The 7623-nt window shown below is 41.7% G+C and overlaps 1 non-coding gene across 1 annotated transcript; it reads right to left on the bottom strand.

Annotated features, from left to right (window-relative positions):
* Window positions 1-3455: 3455 nt before the first annotated feature.
* LOC138140992 (5S ribosomal RNA) lies at window positions 3456-3575 on the bottom strand. Its single transcript, XR_011162894.1, has one exon. It is a non-coding gene; the product is annotated as a 5S ribosomal RNA (ribosomal RNA).
* Between the last annotated feature and the right edge of the window lie 4048 nt (window positions 3576-7623).

Here is a 7623-nt window from a genome sequence, read left to right as displayed (position 1 = left end):
AAACTTCAATTCAGAAGTGTGATAATCCCGATCCATTCAAGTTTTGTTAATTTTAGATTAAAAATGCGTGAGTATTGTACTATTGCTAACGATGCCAAAACATCGCATATTCAATGTAAAAAGAACAAGAGCAACGGGCCATTAAGTTAATTTAAAAATAACTCGTACCGGATAAGTCGAATACGTATCCAGGGAAAATTTATTAATTTTAAAATTGACCGGCGGAAACAGGTTCTCGCCTCCCACCACTTTTGTGTAGCGGCCGCCAAATCAATTTTGTTTTTATATAATTGATTCAAAAAATTGAAATTCACGCATAGTTATCTGTGCCTGAAGTGGGTCATTTTCATTGCATTGTTAGTAAGATCGAAACCATAGAAACCATACAAAACGCATACGACTATTTCTGTTTTTCATTTCACGCACTGTTTTTTATTAGTTACCTAGCAACATGGTCACTGCATTGAAACTTCAGAGTTCCTTCAAAAATTTGAATTTTTAATTTCAATTTTTTGAATCAATGATTTAATATAAAAATAACTATTGTGGAAAACAGCAAAAAATAAAATAATACCACTAATTGGCGGCTGGTCAGGATAGACCTAACGTTCGAAATTTAGAAAAATATTTTTTTTATTTTAATACTGTTACTTTTCTAATGAAGTGCGAAATAAGTTGTGCCCCATAGCTATCTTTTTTATTTTTCACTACGACAATTACAAAGTGTTGATATTCACAACTTTTCGTGAGCACTTCGATAGAAATGAACAAGAACGCAGGAAAATTCCACACCGAATATTAATATTCTGTCTTGGCCCATGTTTACTTTTATCTACCGCAAAACAAAATGTTCGGATTTGTCAGGGGTATTCTGATTTAAAAAAAGAAGAACATTTGACGAATATTTTAAGTCTCAAACGTTTGGAAAATAATGCAACAACAATTCATAGACTACAAAAAAGCCTATGATTCAGTACCACATTCATGGTTAATTAAAATTCTTAAAATTTATAAAATTAATATTAAATTAAATCACCTTCTTTATATGGATGACATAAAACTTAACAATAACTGAAAATCAATCAATATGTCGTGGTCATTACGAAAATTTAGAATATATAACTAAAGAAGGAGAAATCATTAAAAATTTAAATAAAGGAGAATTTTATAAATATTTAGGTATTAATCAATCAAATCAAATTAAATCTATTCTTTTGGTGTTATAAAATGGTCCAAAACTAATTTAAAGAATATAAATATTCAAACTAGAGTTCTCTTTACAAAATTTTGTAAACATCACCCCAAATCTGCTGTTGAAAGATTTAATTTACCACGCGAAAATGGTGGTAGGGGTTTTTCAAATCTAGAAATTCTACAACACAATCAAATTGCTTCACTAAAAAATTATTTTCTCAATAGAGCTCGTGATATGACACTATAGCAAATATAAAACAAAAGTCTTTACATGGGAGATATTTTAAAGAGCTGAGGGTTTTATATTTGCAATACAAGATCTTGCACCGTTTTGGCTCACAGCGAATATAAAAAACGTCATGATATATTCGCAAAAATTATACACATGAATTTAGCAGTTAAATTCAATTTATTAAAGGATACACAACCACATTACATTTATAAACCAGAAAGTTGTTTAGAAAATGACAATTACAAATTATATTTTGATCGCACAGTTTTAACTGACATTCACATTCAGCATAACAGACCAGACATTATTATTTTAAATAAACAACAAAAGCAAGCATATCTTTTAGATATAGCTGTTCCAAATTCACACAATATAACACAGACATATAATACAAAAATTAATAAATATATTATTATAATTTCAGCAACAGGAATAGTACCCGCAATCTCTTTTTAAAAATTTAAAAATTTTGGACTTAGAGAACACATAAAACACAAAAAAGTCAAAATGTGGAGGCGAGACGCCGGTAATTATGTTGATAAGCACTGCACTACTGCCGCCGGGTGGAGGTGGGATACGAAAAGAAGATGCTCTCACTGCTCTCACTCACAATAAGTTCGGAAAAACCGAATTTTATTATCGTATTTAATTGACGTCACAGTTACTTTGGCGAAACAGGAGCTCGCTTTTCGAAGGCATGATGAAAAAGACAGACGAATCAATTTGATATATAAAACCTAACAGGAACGGCTGGTCCATGAGGTCATTTGGGTAATGACCCCCTAAAAAATAAAGGTTTTACCCAACACCAGCCGCGACTGCAATGTACACAAGACTATGACTGCTACATATTATGTTATTTCAACCAAATCAGAAGTACAATAATTTTGAAAAGTAAGTGCAATGTATACTTCTAAATCTATCTAAATTTATTAATATGTAATTTTTTTCAAAACTATCGATCTTTCTTTGAAACATTTTCAATTCACAATTCACTGTTGGAAGCGCTGTACTTTTTAGTATAAATACGTATACGAAAAATTAAAATAATAGTTGAATTAACACATCGTTAAATGTTACGAGGAACATAGTTTTTTGGATTACACAGCAAAATCTTGGAATTTCAGTCCGATATTACTCCATTGAGTCTTTGGACTCACAAATAAATACCTCGAAAAGCCGACAAACATCTGTCTAGAACTTTTCTAGTAACCAGAGGGTATCGTAAACGACCCGTGTTTAGACCTCTTTCGTGAAAGTGACCGACCGCCGGCGCCGCTCGATTTCGTCATAAATCTCAGCCGTACCCCCCACGATAATTGACAAGTCTGTCATACAGCCCTACCATTTAAAACCTTTATTCTCTTCGTTTTAAAAATAGTTTCGCATGGTTTTTCTCTCTTCTCGTTTTACAATGGTCCAGTGACTAATAAATGAGTGTTGTGTTATGAGTTTGTTCGAGCTCAAAAAAACGTGGTTCGAAATTGTTTAACGTTTAACGAATGGTAAGTTATTCTAGTTTTTATGTTGGTCTTAACGTGTTAGGGGCCAAGAATACAACATTGTCTGTCCATTATAACATAGAACTGATATGTTGAATTCAGATCTCTAATTATTTAAAAACCAAAAAAATAAAGCAGCAGTCAAAGTGGCATGTACGCGTAACCTAATATATATTTTTTTTACATTAAAAGATCGCCGTCTTCCTCGTCGCACTTACGACATTTGCATATGTTATCTTTGTTAAACTCACGGAAGGAATATAATGAACCGGTCACCCGTCCAAGTGCTGACCGCTGCCCGCGTGGCTTACCTTCGGTGATCGAACGACAACCTTTACCGTTTGACGAGTTTTTATTCTGCAATTGTTTACAATTAATCGACAAAAAAAATTGTTTTCTTAATTATCTAGTACTTAAAGCTATGAATCTACATTATACGGGTCTGTGCATGTTTCCGAATACCTGCACGAAAAACAAATCGGTTCGGTGGTTGCTATGGATTTCAAAAAAAAACAAAAAGTGTTGGGGGGCAACGGCACGCGGTGTTCCCAAGCGGTCACCCATCCAAGTACTGACCGCGCCCGACGTTGCTTAACTTCGGTGATCGGACGAGAACCGGTGCTTTTCAACGTGGTATGGCCGTTGCCGTGGTGTTTAGGTGTGATCGTTGGTGTAAAATATATTGCTTTTAACATTCCGATGCACGAATATGAACATCAAAACGCGATGCGTTTCGTTTCCGTATGCACTTACCCTCTGACGACCGACGTCGGACCGAACTAACGGGAAATCCCACAACAACCACCACGTCACGCTCTAACGACAAGAGAGACTACTAGACGGACTGGCGATCTCCCGCGTCGCACATTTTTCGACCGCCGGCGGCGGTGGAAAATCCAGAATTTCACCCCACCTACCGCGCTGCTTGCTCCGACGACGACGAGATTCCCACATTTGGATCGACCGAAATATGTAAGTAATATCAGGAAGTTCCGATTTTCGAGAGGAGACCTGTGTTTCTATTTACCTATCTATAATAATTATCGTTATAATCATCATATCATTATTATTATTATTAACATTATTATTTATTACCATTATTATTATTATTATTATTATTTATCGTCCCTCGGATTCGGCGATCTTCGAAAATCCAAGTTGGACCGTTAGACATTCGAACGCGGTGTGCGTGGCTGACGAGTTGTTATTTTTGGCGTTTTTTCTTCGATCTTCACCCCGACTTCGGACGACGCAGGTCGGACACGAAATTACGAAGAGAGAAAGACGGAAGAAAGGAAGAAAACCTGAAGATCCGTCGAAGAAAATATCGGAAAACTCGTAGGTGCGGCATCGGTCGGACGATGAAGACCGTCTCCTTTCGGATGATCCTCTCGACGGACTTTCGGCCGTCCCGAAGGGTCCGGACGGCAACGGGACCCGTCGTCGACTCGTCCCGTTTCAACTTCCGCCGAAAACGATCGACCTGAACGTCGGAGAGGCGGTTCGCGGCATCCTGTTGTCGGAATTGCCTCGGTTCGAACACCAGGTCCTTTCTGTGCTTCGACCGTTTCGGAAGCGTTTGGCGACGCGAAGATGTCGTAAAATCGAGAAGGTGGCGCGGTATTCCGGGAAGAGATGGACCAATATTTCGGCGAACGAAATATGGATTCCCGGAATCGACGCGTCTACCCCGCACCGCCGACGTAAACCGTCGGTCCCGAATCGAAACCGTGACGACCCGGATTTAGGGCTGGTGGTTGGAGGGGCGTGTACCTGATTCGAAACCCACCGACGTTCCGAGACGAACTTCGCTATCTCCAGGGAAACTTCGGAAACCGAGTTCGGCCAGCTTGATCACACGGTGGCGATGGTGATCGAGGAAAGAGGACGATGCCATCACGCGGGCAACGATTCCGAGGCCTGCAATTTCTTCGACGGCGGACGCGGTGCGCGTTCAGTCTTCCGTCCGCAGTGGCGACTATTTTATAAAGACTTAGAAAATTTTTTTGTTCAATTCTCGTTCACGAGGTGCTCGAAGTGTACGTGTGTGAGCAAGTGTTTTTTCAATAATTATTATTAACTTTTAACGTTTTAACGTGAAAGATGGCCGACGTCGAAAATCAAACAGCATCATCGGTCACCACCGGTTCCGCTGCCACCCCTCAATCCCACGCGAAGAAAGAGAAAAAAGCGAAAAATCCCAGGGCGAAACCGTCCCATCCTCCGACATCCGAGATGGTAAACAACGCCATCAAGGGACTCAAGGAACGCGGAGGATCGTCTCTTCAGGCCATCAAGAAGTTCGTCGCCGCAAATTACAAAGTCGACGCCGAAAAGGTCGCCCCTTTCATCAAGAAATATCTGAAAGGCGCCGTGGCGTCGGGATCTCTGGTTCAGACGAAAGGTAAGGGCGCGTCGGGTTCGTTCAAGCTCGCCTCGTCCACCTCCGGTGGTGCCAAAGTCGCCTCCGCCTCCGACAAGAGGAAACCCGCTTCGTCCGCCGCATCCAAGACGAAAAAATCATCCGCCAAACGTACCGCCGTCGCGACGACTTCCGACAAGGCTTCCTCGAAGACAGCCAAAAAACAAGCCCCCCCCAAAGCGAAGAAGACTGCTGCCGAAAAGAAGAGCGCCGTCGCTGCCTCCGCCGCCGCAGCGAAAGCCAAGAAATCGGCCGCCTCCTCGGCAGAAAAGAAAACTAGAGCCGCCCCGAAACCCCGATCGCCTTCCAAAGCGAAGAAATCTAACAAGGCTGGTCCGACTAAAAAACCCAAAGCACCCAAACCCAAGACAGCCAAAGCCATTCCTGTCAAGGTGAAAAAGGCCGCTTCGCCGAAGAGGAAAAAGTGAGAAACGTGGATGGATACTCGACTCATGTTCGTTCGGCTGTGCCTCGTTCCGACGTCATCATCGTACTACCGGCAACGGGGCACGCACAAATGGCCCTTTTCAGGGCCACACGATAATCTACGACGAAAAAAAGAAATAAAACTATCCTTACGGCGAAACCAAATAAAATAGATAGCATCAGCTGGCAGGTAGGTGATGACAGGATGCAATAAAATTTTACGAACGACCGCAACCCAACCCGAATCGAGAGGACCGACCGATTATTGACATTTTTATTTTATTCATTTCCGGTTGAAGGGCGATATATTTTTTTTTTTGCCTGTAAAGTTTGAGGTTCTGAAAAGAACCGATTTTTTTGTTATAAAATTCGTGTTTCGTGTTGTTCTTCCGAAACACGATGTGGAAAAATTTAAGCGCGTTCACCCCGAATACGTCTGGCAAGTTGGATGTCCTTTGGCATGATGGTTACACGTTTGGCGTGGATGGCGCACAAATTCGTGTCCTCGAACAGACCGACCAAGTAAGCTTCGCTCGCTTCCTGGAGGGCCATCACGGCGGAGCTTTGGAAGCGCAAATCGGTTTTGAAATCCTGAGCGATCTCCCTCACCAAACGTTGAAAGGGAAGCTTGCGGATGAGCAACTCGGTACTTTTCTGGTAACGACGGATCTCACGCAGAGCCACGGTACCAGGTCTGTAACGGTGGGGCTTCTTGACGCCGCCAGTGGCGGGAGCGCTTTTCCTGGCCGCTTTGGTAGCCAGTTGTTTCCTGGGGGCTTTTCCTCCGGTGGACTTGCGTGCGGTCTGCTTGGTCCTGGCCATTTCGAATGAAACGAATGAAAAACAAAACTGACAATTATTAAAATCGACTCTGACGATCGTTAGACGTGCACGCGTCGAAAGGTAAACGGGTACTAAAAATTCCGCCATATTAAATTGTACTTTTATACGTGAACAAAGTCAACGGCTGACTTCGTCGATTGGTCGATGGTGAACCGTTGAATCTATATAAGGCTCCGTTAGTTGAAATTTTGCGGTAGTTGACTTCCTAGGGACGAGGTGTGCAGGTATTTTGTGTCAGTTGAAATAATCTGAAAAGATGACCGGTCGCGGTAAAGGAGGCAAAGGATTGGGAAAAGGAGGAGCGAAGCGTCATCGCAAAGTCCTGCGTGACAACATCCAGGGCATCACGAAACCCGCTATCAGAAGATTGGCTCGTCGTGGCGGCGTGAAACGTATTTCCGGTTTGATCTACGAAGAAACTCGCGGAGTCCTGAAAGTGTTCTTGGAAAATGTCATCCGAGATGCCGTCACCTACACGGAACACGCCAAACGTAAAACCGTGACAGCGATGGACGTCGTCTACGCTTTGAAACGTCAAGGACGCACCCTCTACGGTTTCGGAGGTTAATTTCCTGGCGCTCTTCACCGTTCGAGAAAACCAGAATAAAATACGAAATACAAAATCGGTTCTTTTCAGAACCACAAAATAAAAATAAGAGGAAAAAAAAGAAACATGATGTTCTTTCGAGAAACAACGGACAATTATTACTAACTGACTACCTGATAAATGTACCAAGATCGTAAACACCCCTTGCTTTCCTTTTGGCATTGCAGTCGTAAATGATAATAATACAAAAAGAAAAGATGCATCGGTCATTTTACGAAAAAAAAAAGCTATAGTGGCCCTGAGAAGGGCCGATATTTTGAGTTTTCGCCACGGAGATGGATCGATCGTTCGTTTAAGGTTTCTTCTCGGTTTTTTTGGGTAAAAGTACGGCCTGAATGTTGGGTAAGACACCGCCTTGGGCGATCGTAACTCCGGACAGGAGTTTGTTCAATTCCTC

This window comes from Tenebrio molitor, unplaced genomic scaffold (genome assembly GCF_963966145.1).
Source record: "Tenebrio molitor unplaced genomic scaffold, icTenMoli1.1 SCAFFOLD_733, whole genome shotgun sequence".
NCBI lineage: Eukaryota > Metazoa > Arthropoda > Insecta > Coleoptera > Tenebrionidae > Tenebrio > Tenebrio molitor.
This window is presented reverse-complemented; position numbering and strand designations above follow the sequence as displayed.